We start from the raw sequence: 17,360 nt of genomic DNA on the forward strand, positions 1-17,360 counted from the left end.
TTAGAAAGCATTGAAAATAGAGCAGACCATATGGAAGAGAGAATTAGTGAGCTTGAAGATAGAAATCTAGAAATGATACAACTAGAAGAGGAAAGAGAAATGAGATATTTAAAAAAGTGAGGAAATTCTATGAGAGGTATCTCTTTTAGGAAGGGTGACATTAGGGTAATGGGTATCCCAGAAGGAAGAGAGTGAGAAGGGAGCAGAGAATTTATTTAAATAATATCTGAGAATTTCCCAAACCTGGGGAAGGAACTGGTTATAGAAGTCCATGAAGCTAAGAGAACATCTAATTACTTAAATGCAAAAAGACCTTCTTCAAGACACATTATATTAAGATTGTCAGAAGTCAGTGACAAAAAAATGAATTTTAAAGGCAACTGGGGAAAAAAGGATGGTAACCTACAAAGGAACCCCCATTAGGCTTTCAGCAGATTTCTTAGCAGAAACCCTACAGGCCAGGAGGAAGTGGAATGACATTCTTAAAATATTGAGAGATAAAAACCGTTGTCCAAGAATACTCTATCCAGCAAAGTTATAGTTCATATATAAAGGAGAAATAAACACTTTCCCAGACAAACAAAAGCTGAGAGAGTTCATCATCACTAGACCTTCCTTATAAGAAGTGTTGAAAAGAGCTCTTTACCAGAAACAAAAAGGCAAAAGTACATAAAACTTTGAGCAAGGTGATAAATAGAACCAGGAAATTGCAACTCTCAATCAGGATAGGTTTTAAACACTTTATTATAGCGTAAAGGTTAAAGGGGGGAGCAGAAAAAAATAACTACAGCTACTTCAACTTTGTAACAAGCTCACAACATAAAGAGATAATTTGAGACAACAAAAACAAAAAGGGGGGAAAAGGAAGAAACCCATATAGGTAAATGAAGATAAGATGCTATCAGCAGAAAAAGGATTATTTTACCTACAAGACATTCTATACAAATCTCATGGGGACCACAAAACAAAAATCTAGAGCAGAGACATGAAACATGAAAAAAGAGTAAACTGAGAAAAATATCATTGAAAACCCCCAAACTAAAATAGCAGACAGAAACACAAGGACAAAGAAACAATGGAGATATAGAGCAACCAGAAAACAAAAGGTAAAATGGCAGTACTAAGTCCTCATCTATTAATAATCACCCTAAATGTAAATGGATTGAATTCACAAATCAAAAGACACAGAGTGCCTGGATGGATTAAAAAACAAGACCCAACTATATGCTGCCTCTAGGAGACACACCTCAGCTCCAAGGACAAGCATAAGCTAAAAATGAAGGGATGGTAGATGATACTCCAAGCAAATGGCAGGCAAAAGTGGATGTAGCCATACTCGTATCAGACAAAATAGACTTCAAGCCAAAAAAGATAACAAGTGACAAAAACAGACAGTACATAGGGACTTCCCTGGCAGTCCAGCGGTTAAGACTCTGTGCGCCCAATGCAGGGGGACAACTTTATTAGGTTGCTTTTCCGAGCTCTTACCTCTGTGATTGCCTCAATTTTAAGTTTGCTAGGGTTCCTCTTTAAAAAGAAAAAAAAAAGTTGACTGAACCAAAAAATTCAAAAAGAATTATTCAGAATTCACAGAACAAAATAAATGTAAAAGAAACGTAACTTTAAAGGAACGTTTGTAACTCACATCTGAAGTTATAAAAGCTTAAAATTGCAGTAAGACTCTGGACACCCTATATATGTTATAAAAAGGTGCTCTAGATCTGATGTGGTCGACGACCACTCACCTACACTTCGCACCTACTTAGAGCAGCCAGCTGAAAACGTCCAGTCATGAAAGTAGGACGCAACGTGGTGTGGAGACCAGTGTCTGAAAGCCAGCTGACCCTGACCTCCACCCTGAGGGAAGAGCGCTGCTCCGGCGCTTACCAAGGCAAGTTTTGGGGCGTCTCTGAGCCTCCGTTACCTTATCTGTGAAATGAACGCGGGAACAGTTGTCTCTCTGGACAGTCTTGGAAACCAGACGAGAAGCCCAGTAGGGCTCACTGGACGACCCGAAGCAAACGGCCAGGGCCTCTATTCACAGCCCCGCCTTCACCTTTGTTCCTCCCAGTTACGCAACAGTGTAGGCACCCGGGAATGGGGGGAGCGACAGGTGGCCTCCGTGCCCTCCTATGTCGCGCCAAGGGCGCCCGGCCGCGCTCCAGGGTGCGCCGCGGGTAGGGGCGTCTGCCCTGCCGGCAGCGCCCCGGGCCCTCTGGACTCGCGTCCCTGGCTGTACCCTGTGCGCGCTCGAAGCCCGGGTGCCGCTTGCACTTGGCCTTGGTTCCCCGGCCTGTGGCGCCGGGCGGGGCAGCGGCGGGACCTTTCCGGAACTTTCCTGGGGTGGGGGTGGGCTCGCTCTCCCCGCCTCCAGCTTCCGCCCAGGGCCGGGCGGGTCCCAGCAGAGGCGAGAGCCCTCGCAGGGAGCGGCTGCTTTTGCTGCGCCAACGCTGTGGCCGGAGGCTCTGCGCACCCCTGGGTAAGAGGCATCCCGCGGCCTATATCGGGCACTTGACCAGGGGAGGGGGACCGGGCGGGGACAGAGATCACCCCTAAGGCCGATTGTTAACCCAGCTCTGTCCCAGCAGCTGGGACTGCGCGGCCCGTGTGTGTCGGGTTACATCCCTCTTCACACTTTTCTTCCCCACCCCCGGCATCTACAGCTAGTGCTGCCCTTACTGGAACCCGGGTCTTGGGACTCCTTCCGGCAGTGTCGGGCCTCCGGGTCGCGGAGAGGCTGACCTGCGAGGGGCGGTTAAAAACCCGAAGTATCCGTTGTCTTGTGTATGGGAATTTCTTGGTATCTTAGTGTGTGGGAATTTCTGGCACCTTCCGCTTGTTGACGCTCAGCATGGTTCCCAGGGCGCGAGGGGTGCTCAGCCCCCGGGGGTAGGAAGTGACGTCTGTTTGCCCACAGTGGGGCACATTTATCCACACAGCTCGTGGCACGGAGTGGGGCTCAAGGAGTCAGCTTCAGCTGCGGCTGGAACCAGCAGAGGGGAGCATTTAGGGCACGTGCTGAGCAGGAACTGGTGGAAAGGGTAGAAAGGGTCCTCTCGTGGGATTGGGGTCCTTTCCTTTCCTCTTCGCTTCTCTCTTTTAGTTATAAAAGAATCCCAACCTAGCTTCTTACTCAAAGACACAGTGAGCAGAGCCTCTGGTTTGCCTGGGCTGCCCATTGCTGTAATGTAGGGTTCTGACCCATTTTTCTCCCAAGTACCACTTTGGCATTTCTGGGAAGACTAAGGACCACTTCTTGGTGCAGTGCTTTTGAAGGTGTAAAATAAAAGGCATAGTATTATAAAGGAAACCTATTCCAAAACACTTGTCAACATATGAAAAGAATTTATGTAGTGGTATATGTGCCTTTAGAAAAACAAATGCGTTAAGTAACATGATCTAGCAGTGGATCTAATAGCTATCATAATTTTGAAATAGTAATGAACATAAATAATATTTCAAGATTTGGGCAATGCTTGTAATATAAGAAAATATCTGTGATTTCTATTGGTGACAAAGTCATAGGTACTGTTAGTACTGCTGGGGTTTCTTGCATAAATATATGAAGAAAGTGCTAAAGTTCAGTTAGAGATTAGTGAAAATAAAGATATAAATTTTTATCTTCCACCCAAGTTCAGGAAGTCAGGTCACATGGCTTCTGGTCTTGACACTTCCACTGACTAGCGGCACGAGCTTGTCTTTTGGACTTCTTTTCACCTTGGCTTCTTCATTGTACGGTGGAGATAATCGTACCTTCCCAAGTATTTAAGGTGTCCAGTATTGCACCTGGCACAGAGGGGTGAAATAAGTACCATTTATTAGAACTTGTCTCCCTCACTAGACCCCAAGCTTGTGGCCATCACCATTATGTCCCCAATCCTGGTACATGGAATGTAGTCAATAAACATTTTTTGAATGAATAAGTGCATTGGAGAGGGTTGCTTGTAACTACATCTAAAAAACCCAGAATTTATCCAGGAGACAGCTGGTGGTTTGCGAAATGACTCTGCTTAAAATTCGAGCTGCTTTTTCCTACTGGCTGAACAATGTAGAAACACATCTGGAGCTGGAGGGCTTGAAATGTCAGTCAGGGCCTATGGGTCTGTGCGTGTGGGTCTGTGTGGCTGGTGTTTTGCCAGAGAAAATGAAATTGAGTGTTGATAGGAAACCAGAACTCCTTTGCAGAACAGTTTCTCCTCCATCTTGCCCGTGTGTAGGCCTGTTAATCTGATGTGATGTAACGCAGGAAATTGTCTTATAGTGAGTGGAGACAGACCCATGATGAGGCATTTCTGGGCACAGATGCACATTTCTCTTTCCTCTTTTCTTTTCATGTTTCCCTGCTCCGTCACCCATTACATAACTCCTCTATGACCCTTGAAGATTTGGTAAATAGGAGCAGAAGGTGAAAGTTGCTACAAGCTGCCTAGACTAGACCTAAAGCCAACTAGTTGCTTCTTAATTCCCAGCCTTAAAAGTCTATGTAATCCAATAAATGTGGATGGTAATAGGAAGAAGAAAAGTAGATCCAGCCAGTGAACCCTGTGGTTTACTTTGTAAAATTGCTAAATTGGGGCAGAGAGATGGGGAGAGCACTTTGTAAAGAACAGTAAATTTAGAGCACGCTGGGTCTGTCTATGCCTGTAACTTTGAAGAGGGCAAATGCTGGTGTTATGGACTGAATTGTGTCCCCTCAAAAATTCATATGTTGAAGCCCTAATCCTCGTACCTTAGGATCTTACTATTTGGAGAGAGGGCCTTTGAAAAGGTAATTAACGTTAAATGAGATCATAAGCATGGGGCCCTAATCCATTATGACTAGTGTCCTTATAAGAAGAGGAAAAGACACAAGGGGTGTGCAGAGACCAGACCATTTGAGGGCATAAGAAGGTCCAAGCCTAGGAGAGAGGCCTCATGAGAAACCAAACATGCTGACACCTTGATTTTGGACTTCTAGCCTCTAGAACTGTGAGCAATCAATTTCTGTTGTTTGAGCCACGCAGTCTGTGGCATTTTGTTATGGCGGCCTGAGCAGAATAATATACAGGCTGAGGAATTTTACATTGAATGTGAGCTCTTTATTCTCTTTCTTCCTTTGTTGCACCGACCTTCAAGGCCATGTGTTCCAAATGACGTTGCTAAAAGATGGAGGAGGAAGGCTCAACCCAGATAAGTTTTCTTGTGTCAAGCTGCTGATATTTCTGGTTCAATTTTTGCTGTAGGATAGCCTGATGTTAATCAGGCAGACTAATTCAACCTGGACCTTGCCTTTTGAAAACAAAAGCTAAGCATCTGACCTTTTGGTTCTGCAGTTCCGTGGGATGAACCCTCCTGGAGGCAGTGGGTGCCACATGTCTGGTTGCATGAGTGGGGTTGACTCCCAGGGTAACTGGGAATCTCAAGGTGAAAAGAGTTGGTTAATATATCAAAATATTATACTGCTGCAATTACATAGGGCCCCAAGAGACCTTGCTCTTGAACTTCCAGCCTCTAGAACTGTGAGAAAATAAATTTCTGTTGTTTAGCTGTGGGTTCTCTCTCTCTTTTTTCTTTTTTAATGGCAGCTCTAACAAGTTAACATAACTTGGCACTCTATTCTAAGTCGTGATCCCAGCAGGTCCATCACTTTCTTTTAGGACCCCTCTCCTTTACCTACCCAAGAATATCTTATGCTCTCTTTCTACAGACACTCTGTATTGTCCCTTGGATCCTGTCTGAGGTCGTTAAGGCCTTCTTCACCTTCATGGTCCTGACTGTTAGGAAAAACAGTCTTAAGCAACTGACCAGCCTAGCTGCTGAGCCATGTACAGAGCAGATGCTTTTATAAATGCATGGTGGGTAATGGGATGATGGTGTTGGTGATCATCCTTAAGTACCATGGGGTAATTCCTTTCCAGTCATAATGAATTTACAAATTTGACCCTAGCCCAGCCCTCAGGGAGCTTTCATTCTGTGTAGCTGGGAACCAGCAGCTCTGGCCCAATCTACAGTAATGGAGAGGAAATATCTGTGTCTTTGTCCTGGGACCAATCCCTGACTTCTGGAAGGGGGAGACCTCAATAGTGGGGCCTATGGTGATTTCAATCTATGATACTTTCTTTTTCCCTTGGCAGTTTGCTGTAAGGCAGCCCATGGTGTCTTGATGTGTTTTAACAATCACCTTGTTTACAGTATAGATTGTGAGAACATCCCAAGGAGGTGCTGCGTTTAGTAAATGTGGTTTTGTGTTTCTGTGAGCACGTGCATGGTGCTTTAAGTGGGTGACGGGCCATCCTATTTTCTGGCCAACTGGGTTTGCACGATAATCGTGAGCCTTTCAAGGTCTAGGTAATCAAATCCAAGCTTGTTTTGAGTCATAGAGTAGGCGAGGCCTTTAAAGTCAACTGGACACATCCACTTATTTTACGCTTGTGGAACAGGACTCAAAGCGGTTGCGACTTGCCCATGGCTCCACAATGTCTGTTTCCTCACTTATAAACAGGGATGATAATACCAAGCTCTCGGGTTGTTGTGAGAAATTATGTGAAGTTCACAGTGTAATGCCTGTCACATAGAAAACCTTCAATAATTTTTTCTGATGTTTTTGTTGTGTCTGGGATAGTGCACAGCAACTGCCCAGTGAATCATGGTCAGTAGTGGTCCTGGTGTCAGACTTGGGGGAATAGAAAGGGAGATATGTTTTCCATTCTGATTATGTTCAAGGCTTGGTTACAAACCATTGTCATTCTTTGCTGCAGTAGTTCAGAGCTCCAGTCAATTTATGGAGTTAGTAGGACAAGTATTCCCATTTGAGTATCTGCTTGTGAACCTCTGTTTCCCTTTTCCCCTCGTTTAGAGGATCACAGAGTTTGGAAAAGGAAGGGACCTTTGAAACTACCCAGTCCAATCCTTTATTCCACTGATGAAGAAAACATGACCCAGAATAGTTCAGGACAAGCCCTACCTGGCACTACCTGGAATGTGGACTTGGGTCTCCTAACTCCTGACATGTCCTCAGACAAGGCTTTTGCAGGAATGGGGAACTGTGTCATTTATTTAGACATAGGAAAGACACTAGCTTAGGGAACCTGGCACACCTGTTACTGTGTCTACCCCCTCATTCTATCCTAACCATTAAAGTATTGAACTTGGCATCTCTTCAATCACGTTCAAACAACACATGTGTAACTTGTGATTAAAGAGTCTCTTCTCATTGTGTTAAGACCTCACACGCTGGATCCCATGGAACAATATGCCTGACAAATTGGCCAGTCCCTGTTTATAATGAAACTCCACTCCTCAGAGTCTTCTTGTATGTGAAACTCTGAGTGGGAATTCCAGCACTCCAGAGGCTGATGAGTAATTTTATTGTGATCGTTGAATGGGTTCAGGAGATCAAGGCAAAGCTGGATCCCTGCTGTGTGACTGGAAGCAAATTAATTCCACATTAGGCCTCCCTCTCCTGTGTGTCTTGTACAGCCTCGGGATGGACACACACAGGCATATGCAAACATTGAAACCTTCAGTATACTTGACTAGAGGCCAACTGTGAATGGTGGGGTTGAAGGGGAGCTAAATTGTGATGATTTATACACTAGAACATGAGTGGTCAAGCTCCCACTGGCTAAAACAACAGAGAAACAAGGCACTTCCCCCCCCCCCCCCATATAATTCAGACAAAACCTTTAACTTTCAGTTGAAATAATCCAATTGACTGTCTTATTTTTTCTTTTTCTGGAGCTGTAATGTGAGAGAATTCTCTTTCTGTAAATAGGATTTTTATTTTCTGCTTAGCAAATGTATGGTTTGGTGAAATTGTCAGTCCCTCCCTATTGCAAAGCTCCCTGATTGTAAAATGAATATAGGCTGGGGAAACTTGTAGGAAATTTCTCAGTAGCAAAGGGAGCCACTGTTTCATTGCCACGTCCTCATTCGTAGCTCTTAATCAGTAATTCTTTAAAGAAAATTCCTACAGTTTCCCCCTAAAGAGTTAGGGAACTAAAAAACCCAATGTGACTAAACCCTGAATCATCAGGGAGCTGTACAGGATTGTTTCTGTTGCCTGGACGATTTGCTCTTGGTCCACTACTAGAGCACTACCTTCACAGCTTCATGTTTAAACAAATATGTGGCATTGTAACAGCTCTAGAGGTAGAGTTCCAACATGGCCCTGCAGGCCTAAATGAAGATTGCCCCATTTTCTTTATTTGTTAACAAAATAGTAATCCAGTTGCTGAATTCAAGGGGAGGTGAGCTGAGAGGAAGGGCGCCACCTGCCTAATCCCTTCTCGGGCTCAGCTCCTTCGGCTCCTTCGTTCTCAGGGTCCTCAAGGGGCGTGGTTTCCTTCTCTCTCACCCTGCTTTGGATCTTCACTGCACTCGGAGTAATCCAATACTGTTACTTACACCGTCTCTTCAGTATAGCCACCTGAACAAGGCCCCAGTTCACATCCTTCCTTCTTTATCCCCTATGGCTAATTTGTCACAAAAATTCCTTCAACATCTGTTTTGCATTCACACCTTCATCTCTGTTCTCATGTCTATTCTAAGCCCTTGCTGGTGCCTGAATTTCTGAATCAGCCACTTAATGGACCTTCATATTCCTGGTCTTCCCTGTGACGATAGACTCTTCTTATTCATCCCAGGTTCCGCAGTGCTTAGCACAGTGCCTGGGACATAGTGAACACTCAAAAATGCTGAACTCCACTGAATTGCTCTAAGTCATCCTCTCGACTCCCCCCAGGGGGTCTTCTTCAGTTTCCTTAAGAACTTCCAAGGACTCTCACTGCCTTTAGCAGGGACCACAGCTCATGTGCAGCTAGGGCTGAGCAGTAACAAAGGAGTATTGTAGGCCACGTGGGGCTGGGTGAGAGGGAACCTTGTGCAGGGTCTACATGGGCAGTGACGGCTCAGCTCCAGCCGAGAGTTGACATGTGAGAATGTGGGTTCAGTGTTGTCAGAGGGGCCAATAACCTGGAATCTCAAGGGTAAGATATCCAAAATTTTTAACGTTGGCACTAATTCAAAATTTAAGCAGAATTTGTGAGTCAAACAAAACACAGCTCTGGTCTGCATTGGGCCTGCATGTTGCTACTTTGTGACCCCTAGATGAGATTACGATTGTCTAGGATTAAGCTTCCAACCTCAAATTTTACTTAATATGCCTATACAGTCTTATTTCTCTGTTTTCCCAGTTGGCACCAGCTTAGGCTCCCTTCTCCTTGTCCACAGTTATGCCATGCTCATTCTAGCATTTGGAATTCTATTTCCCAAATCCCTAACTTGTCCCAAACTAGCTCAGACAGGCCCTTGCCTAGACATCCCTGTTTCTGCCCACACAATTCCTCTCTCTTTAGCTGCCTAGATTCAACTTTGGCTCCGTCCCCGCAGGGGCCCTTCTTACCTCTCATCCAGTCATTCTCTTTCCCTTACCTCTGTCTTATCTGGATCTTTATTTGTATTTCTAATGCTAGCACTGAATCAGGCCCTTATCATTATACCTGGACCTCTATACTAGTCTCCTAACTGATGTCCAGAACTCGTTTTGTCTCTCTTTTGATTTAATTTTCTCCCGGACACTAGATTGATTTTCTCAAAGCTTCCCCCTCTGTTCTGAAAACTTTGATATAAAGCCTCAGTTCCCTAGCATGGCCCTTTATAATCGGGCTATGATGTTTCTTTATTATCTACTCCTCTCAATATCAGTCATATCTGGTTGGCCTTCCCAGCTTACTAGTCAGGGTCTTGTGAAACACTTGGCACACTCAAACAGTGCTGTTAAGAAGGGTTTAATGAAACAACTATTTACAAAGATGTGGGCAGGGTTAGAGGGAACCAACAAGAGTGGTGAAGCAATGGTATTGATTTGGAGCCTGAAGAAGCAAGTAGAGGGAGTGATTACTAGAACTCTGAGTAAGGGCAGTAGCTGAGGAGAAGGCCACCCCACAGGAGCCAAGGCCTTCAGCTGGAGGAATCCAGCATTGCTCAGCTGAGGCTTGGCTGGGAGGGGTCTGGGGAATAAATATCCTAATTTCATTCTTTTCCCATCCTCTAATCTACTGGTGCCTCCCACTGGCTGAATCCAACTGGAAGCCAGAGGACCAGGGAGGCCAGCTGATGCCCACCTCACAGGTCAGCTCTCAGGTTTGGAGAGGGCAGAGAAGGCTGGAGAGAGGTCTGGAGGGCAGTAGCCTACTCTTTGATTCATTTACCTATGCTGTTCCCTCCCATAGCATCTCCACTTGTCCAAATGCTGCCAATCTTTTACCTGCTGCTCAGATTCTGTTTCACCAAGTTTTCATTGATTATTTCTTCTTTCCTCAAAACACCTAAGGTGTTTAGCTCATACTGATTACATTGTACTTTGCTTCTGCTAGTTAAATCTAAGATATGGGATATAAACCCAGATTTTTGGAAGCCAACGCCAACTTTCCTTCCCCTAATCCAGAGATGATGTAGGTGGTGGAAAATACAGGTGCCTCATTTTTTGGCAACTGTCCCTGAGGAGGTGGCTAGAGAGTGCTACACTCCTGGTAGGCTGCAGAGGTTTTCTGCCTGTTGCCACCAACTGTTTGGACCCCAGGGTTGACAAGAAGGGCCCAGATACTCGATAAGTGTTGTGGGGATAGATGGGACCAGAGTTAGAACCAGGGTCTCCAACCATCAAGAGGTTTCAATCTCTCTGAGAAAACAGATGCATCAAAATGCCAACAAATAACAGTGACCACAAGAAGGTTCCAAGAAGGGCAAGACAGGTACCACGACTTGTAGAACCAACCTGGGCTGGAGGGACTAGAGAAGCTGCGACTTGGACTGCACTTTGGGCCACGGCTAAGATGAGGAGACAGGAAAGCGCATTTCAGACGGGAATAATAGTCGGCAGTGAGGGGCTAACGTGTACTCCATTCCACTAGAATGTAAGTTCCGTCAGCATAAGGACCTGATATGACACGTTCACTGGTTTTTTTCCCAACACCCAGCACAGCTCCTGGCGTAATGAAGGATAAGATCTCAGTAATTGTCTTAGTCTGTTTGGGCCGCTATAACAAATACAGTAGCCCCCTGTTATCGGTGGGGGAATACGTCCCAAGACCCACCCCCTTCCCCCCGCCCCAGTGGATGCCTGAAACCATGCATAGTACCGAATCCTGTATATATTATGTTTTTTCCTCTATGTGCATACCTGTGATAATGTTTAATTTTTAAATTAGGTACAGTAAGAGACTAACAACAATAATAAAATAGGACAATTATAACAATGTACTATAATGACAGCTATGTGAATGTGGTCTTCAAAATATCTTGCTGTATGAATTTAATGCCTTTTCCATCCTAACTAAGCACTTATCACACCGGGGCTGTAACTTTGGCGGTATGAGGTGCAACATCAATACTAACGCGAATTTCTTTTTCCTTCTTCATTATTTCATGGATAGAAGATTCATTCCTACTGTAGATCTTAGCAACCTCAGTGTATGATTTCTTTTATTTTCTTATGTCAAGAACTTTCACCTTTTCAATTAAAGGAAGCATTTTACAGCTTCTCTTTGGCAAATCCAAATTGCCAGCATCGCGACTCTTGTGCTTTGGGGCCTTCATTAAGTGAAACAAGGGTGACTTGAACACAAGCACTGAAATACAGTTGATCTGATAACCGAGGTGGCCACTAAGTGACTAAGGGGCAGCATACGCTGGACAAAGTGATGATTGATGTCCCAGGTGGGGCAGAGTGGGATGGCGTGAGATTTCATCACACCACTCAGAATGGCATGCAGTTTAGAACTTATGAATTTTTTATTTCTGAAATTAAAAATTTAATTTCATTTAGTATTTTTGGACTGCAGTTCACTGTGGATAATTGAAACCACAGAAAGCAAAACTGTGAGTAAGGAGGGACTACTGTACCACAGACTGAGTGGCTTATAAACAACAGAAATTTATTTCTCACAGTTCTAGAGTCTGGAAAGTCCAAGATCAAGGTGCCAGCATAGTTGAGTCAGGGCCAATGTCTTTTCCCTGTGTCCTCACATAGTAGAAGGGGTGAGGGATCTCCCTGGACCTTCTTTTATAAGGCACTAATCCCATTCATGAGGGTTCCACCCTCATAACCTCATCACCCCCAAAGGCCCCACCTACTAATACCATAACCTTTGGGAGTTAGGATTTCAACGTATGAATTTTGGGAGGGCACAAACATTTACAGCATAGAATGAATTAGCAGATGGATGGATTTATTCAATACCTTTATATGTCGGATGTGTACACAGTGAATTAAGGTAGAACTTAATTCATTCAGAAAAACTCTGTTGAATATAGAGGAAAACACAAAGCACTAGGACACATCCCTACTCAAGCTAGAAAGGGAAAGATGTACACACATCTCACTACCTTTAACCTTCCAATATTTAAATTAGACCTTCTAACATTAAAAAAAACTTTCCCCTGGGGAATCCCGTGGTGGTCCAATGGTTAGGACTCCACGCTTCCGCTGCAGGGGGCCTGGGTTTGATCCCTGGTTGGGGAACTAAGATCCTGCAGGCCACACAGTGCGGCCAAAACCAAACAAACAAACACCTTTCCCCTGAAATTTGGCTCACCTTATTATTGGCCTACATTATCAGTAACTGGCAATCTCTGCTGTTCGTCCATTAGCATCTAAAGCTAATAGACTGGGAATGGGACCAGGACTGGGTGGGGAAATTTCTGTCCATCTGCACGGGTCCTCCTTGTATGTAGTAGGTACTTAACGAATACTTGTAGAAACATTCTTAGATACAGCAGAATTGTGACCATGCAGATTTCGTGTAACTCTTTCTTTCCATAAAGATACGATTGCACATTTAGCATAGCTAAATGTAATTTAATCTGCATGCCTTTTGTGTAGGAAATAAATCTGTAAATAAAAATAGGTGATGTTTTTTGAGCACTTCTGGCTGGTGACACCTCTCTTTTATCAACGTTAAATGGCTAAAATATATGTGAAAACTTTCCTTGTTGGAGAAGATATCTCGTTTCAATACATTGATAGAGTGGGACAAAAGAAGAGGACGGCCCAGTGCTGTATTCTTCAGGAGTAATTATTGCATTAAAAAATCATACCGTAGCTATGTTATTTAGTTGTAAAATTTGGCTCACTCACTCACATAATTATAGCATTCGACAGTAGTATGTAATTAAATTGCTTTTTAAATGCCACCTGACAGTTCAGCGGGTTTGTAAGGAGAAGGAGTAGAGCAAAATTTGTTAAACATGTAAAATCTTCCATCTTACTGGACAGTAGTGAATGCACTTTAATGTAGTGTATTAAAATGTACCTGGGATTTGTTTTCAATCAGGCATGGTGAAACCAGCACATCAGGAGATGACTGCCATGAAGGACAAAGATTTGACTCCTAGTTCCCTAGGAATGGGAGGCCTGGTACACCATGTACCAGGGCCACATGGGGAAGCATGCAGGTTGGTCAGGAGGCAGAAAAATTAAGGAAAACCTGTAATGTGGTTTTCATGAGGCAGGGGGAACAGACGGACCGGGTTTGGGATTGGCTAATTTGAATAATTTTAGTGGGCTCTGGCCTATAGGGGCTGCCCTAGTTGTCTGATGTCTGGTCCTGGGATGATTAGGGCAAAAGAATGTTGCCTTCTCGAATGTAAAAGCCAGACAGAGGAAGTGGTTCAGGTATGGACTCTGGGTTTGTTGGCTTACTTATCAAAAGTGTGCTCCTAGACTGAGTTGTTTACTGTCTTTAGGAGCTGGTTAGCCCTGAGAGGGGCAGTCTCTTTAGGATTAACAAAGCCCCCAAATGTCAAACAATCATAAAATACAGAAATTAAAAACATGATTAACACAGTAGGATTCAAAATATCTCCAGGAAGGTTTCATGAAGTGTCTTATTCAGTGCCATTGATAAGTGCCACAAATATGCCTACATACTTGCATGTACTTCAGATTGAGATGAGATCACATTAAGGAACCATAGCATTTGGGGGGCAATGTTTGGTATTTTCCTGGCAATCCAGTCACAGTGACAATTTCCTTCCTGAGATTTTTCCATATTTGGACCTGCCCTTTTATAGTTTAAGTCAGAGGGTGTGATGGCTAATATCATGTGTGAACTTGACTGAGCCACAGGGTGCCCAGATACTTGGTTAAACATTATTCTGGGTGTGTCTATAAGGGTGTTTCCGGAGGAATCAGTAGACTGGGTAAAGAAGATTGTCCTCCTCAGTGTGGGTGGTGCCATCCAATCAGTTGAAGGTCTGAATAGAACAAAAAGGCTGACCCTCCCACGAAGAAGAGAGAACCCTTCCTGTCTGCCTGCCTTGACCTGGGACATTGGTTTCCTCCTGCCTTGGTACTTGAACTGAAACATCAGCTTTTCCTGGGTCTTGAGCCTGCTGTTCCTTTGGACTGAAACGACACCATTGGCTCTCCTGGATCTCCAGCTTGCTGACTGCAGATCTTGGGCCTTAGCCTCCATAATGGTGTGAGCCAATTTCCAGGAGTGCCCTTTGTATAATAGGGAAAGGGATGATGTTTGCTTTGGTTCTCTCCCTCTCTCCTTTCCATCCACTCCGGTTTAATCCTGGTTTTGTCCTTTTTTGGCTGTGTGGCCTTGATGTAACCAGTCTCCTGGAGCCTCACTTTTTTCAGCTGGTGAAATGGGGATATGTCTACCTCTAGTGCCTAGCACAGTGCCTGGCACATAGGAGTCTGAGATGGTACAGTGATGAGTCTGTTTTCCAATAGGGATCAGGATCCAGCTTCAGATTGTCCAAAGGAGCCATGGTATGCTGGCAAGGGGTGGGAGGGGCTTTGGCAGAGCTCAGAACTGGTAGAGGGAGGGACCAGGCCAGTTCAGTGAGTCCCAGAGGGGTGGGCGGGCAGAGTGCCCTAGAGGAGTGCAGTAGGCACTAGAGGTGGATTTACCCAGAAGCAAATGAAGTTTAAGCTTCAGGGCCTCTCTTTTGCACAGGTCTCTGTGGGTGCTGGGAGTTCCAGGAGCGGAGGGGTAGCCAGGTTATAACCAGAAAGCATTATGCTTATGTTTCTGATAAACTGCCTAAAAGAGATCTCAGAAGGGTCTTGACTCACCAAGGATCCAGACATTTATTTGGACTTGTTTTCTCATTCAAAATTAATATTAACTATCTAATTTTGTATTTGTAATTTTGGGTCCCCAACTTGTATAGGCTTCACTGCGCATAAAACCTGGATCTGCCCCTGCCTGGGGGGCTGCCCTTCTGGGAGATGGCATGTGGGGCCCCAGCAAAGAGGTCATCCTGAGATCCGGAGCTGGGAGAAGGTCCAGACTGGGAGCTCTCCACCTCTGAATTGCAGGCTCCTGCTAATGCCTGCATTGCTGCTCCAAAGGGCATTCAGAAAAAGTTGCTGTGCACGGAAAGGACTCACTGTAGCTCTGACCCTGCTGCAGATTCAAGTGACCTTTGGAAGATCACCTCGGCCCTCTGAGCCTCAGTTTTCCCATTTGTTAAGTGGTATCAATACCTCCAGTGTAGACTCAGGTATGGGTCCTGTGAATTGTAAAGCTCTAGGCACATGGGAGGGAAGTATTATAATTGTGTTGCTACTACTTGTATTTCTGTTATCTTGCTATTACTTGAAATATGCTTAGACCTTAACATTTCAGTGACTAAAGAGCAAAGGTAATGTCCACCCTGACACACTGTTTTTTGCTGTTTCATTCATTCGTTCATTTTAATTTTTTATTGAGGAAACTTTCCAGCATATACAAAAATTCACAGATTATCACAAGGAATGCCCATATATATATCCATAAATTGGCTTCAGATTATTATCAACTCTGAAAAAATTATTGTCAACTCATGGCCAATCTGATGTCACCTACACTCCCACCTACTCACCTCCTGTAATATTTTTGAGCAAATTCCAAATCATTTAAACTGCAAGAATCCCAGTATTTTAAAAATTTAAGGGCCCATAAAAACTTACATCAATACTATTATTCTACCTCACTCATCCCCCAAAAAACTTAAATTTTCTTCTTCCAATTTCTTTAATAAGCTAAAATTTAATATCATATATTCCCTCCCAACTCACTCCCTGGGGCATAAGCTACTTTACATTTGAATTAAATAAAATTCAGCTGGTAGGCATTTTCCCTGAATTATCTCTTAGGTCTAACACTGTGAGAACTCAATTGAGGAGTGAGTTCGAATTAAAGTGTGCTCTTCAATCAGTGAGGTGACCTTAGGCAGGTGCTCTAACTTTACACTAAACCTCAATTTTCTCGTCTGTAAAATGGGGATACTAACACCCTCTTTACGAAGTTATTGTCTCTGAGACAGCATAAGTACAACTAGTAAACACTCAGTAAATGTTAGTTATTATTATTATGATAGTTTCTCCCTACTTTTTCTTATTGTACCCTGTCTTCTGGAAGTAATTTTGTTGAGAGATGTAAATAACTGATGATAGCCTTTGCTGATTTAAGTTAAAAGGCCCAGCAAGCCCAAGGGGGAGGAGCTAATGGAGGAGGAAGAGCCTTCCAGGAGTCTTACCACCTGGGCACTAGGTGTAAGCCCAACCCATGCTGTGTAGACAAGGTTCACTTGTGTCTCAGAGACTGGGACCACAGGGATCCAGACTCTCAGGACATCACAGCTCAGCATAAGCTTGGCTGGGAAGCTGGAGGCCCAGAGGTCAGGTAGGAGGAACGGGGTGGGTGGTGAGAGGTGGAGGCTGTTCATTGTCCGTTTTCCTCTTTGAGTTTTGAAGTTTTCTACAAAGACGATATAATAAAGGTTGGCCTTGTAGTTATTGAAACCGAAAGCAATGAGGGCCCAGCCTGGCATGGGCTTGAGATAAGACAATTGTGACCCATACAAAGACCCTCTGTTTCCTCAAGAGCAAAAATAGCTGAAAGATGGACTAAGTCTTGCTGGCCTGATGGGTCTTTCCATTAAGATGCTCTGAATAATCCTTGTTTAGAGGCCAGCTCTGTTTGAACTGAGCCAAGTGTCCTAGCTGACACCCAGTGAGTGGCATGCACGTGGCATAGGATTAGGGAGCTCTCGACACTGGCAGTCTGCGGCTTGTCCCAGAAAGGCTGGCTGTGAGAGGTGTGGAGTCCCAAAGACTTGTCTAGACCAGGGGGTCTGGAGTCAGCAGCCAGCGATGTAAGTAGGAGATGCCTAGCAGGCTGTCTTATCTTTCAATCAGCAGGGATTTTACTACAGCTATAACAAAGCATTTATTTTGATTCTTTGAAGGAAGCACTCAATTGATGTAGCATTAATTGAATTTTTATCTAACTTAAAAGCATGACGTTATTTAACTAGGACATGTATTTGTTATATGAAATACATTTATTTCAATTAAATAAATGTGCCACTTGTTAAAT

General features: G+C 44.1%; 1 protein-coding gene across 1 annotated transcript in view; it reads left to right on the plus strand.

Annotated features, from left to right (window-relative positions):
- Window positions 1-2,368: 2,368 nt before the first annotated feature.
- The window catches only part of SQOR (sulfide quinone oxidoreductase), a 44,850-nt gene continuing 29,858 nt past the window's right edge, over window positions 2,369-17,360 (plus strand). Inside the window, exon 1 of the mRNA XM_068551038.1 lies at window positions 2,369-2,479. The gene's annotated coding sequence lies outside the window, so the exon portion shown is untranslated. The remainder of the gene's footprint in view (window positions 2,480-17,360) is intronic.

Source organism: Eschrichtius robustus, chromosome 1 (genome assembly GCF_028021215.1).
Source record: "Eschrichtius robustus isolate mEscRob2 chromosome 1, mEscRob2.pri, whole genome shotgun sequence".
Classification (NCBI taxonomy): Eukaryota; Metazoa; Chordata; class Mammalia; order Artiodactyla; family Eschrichtiidae; genus Eschrichtius; species Eschrichtius robustus.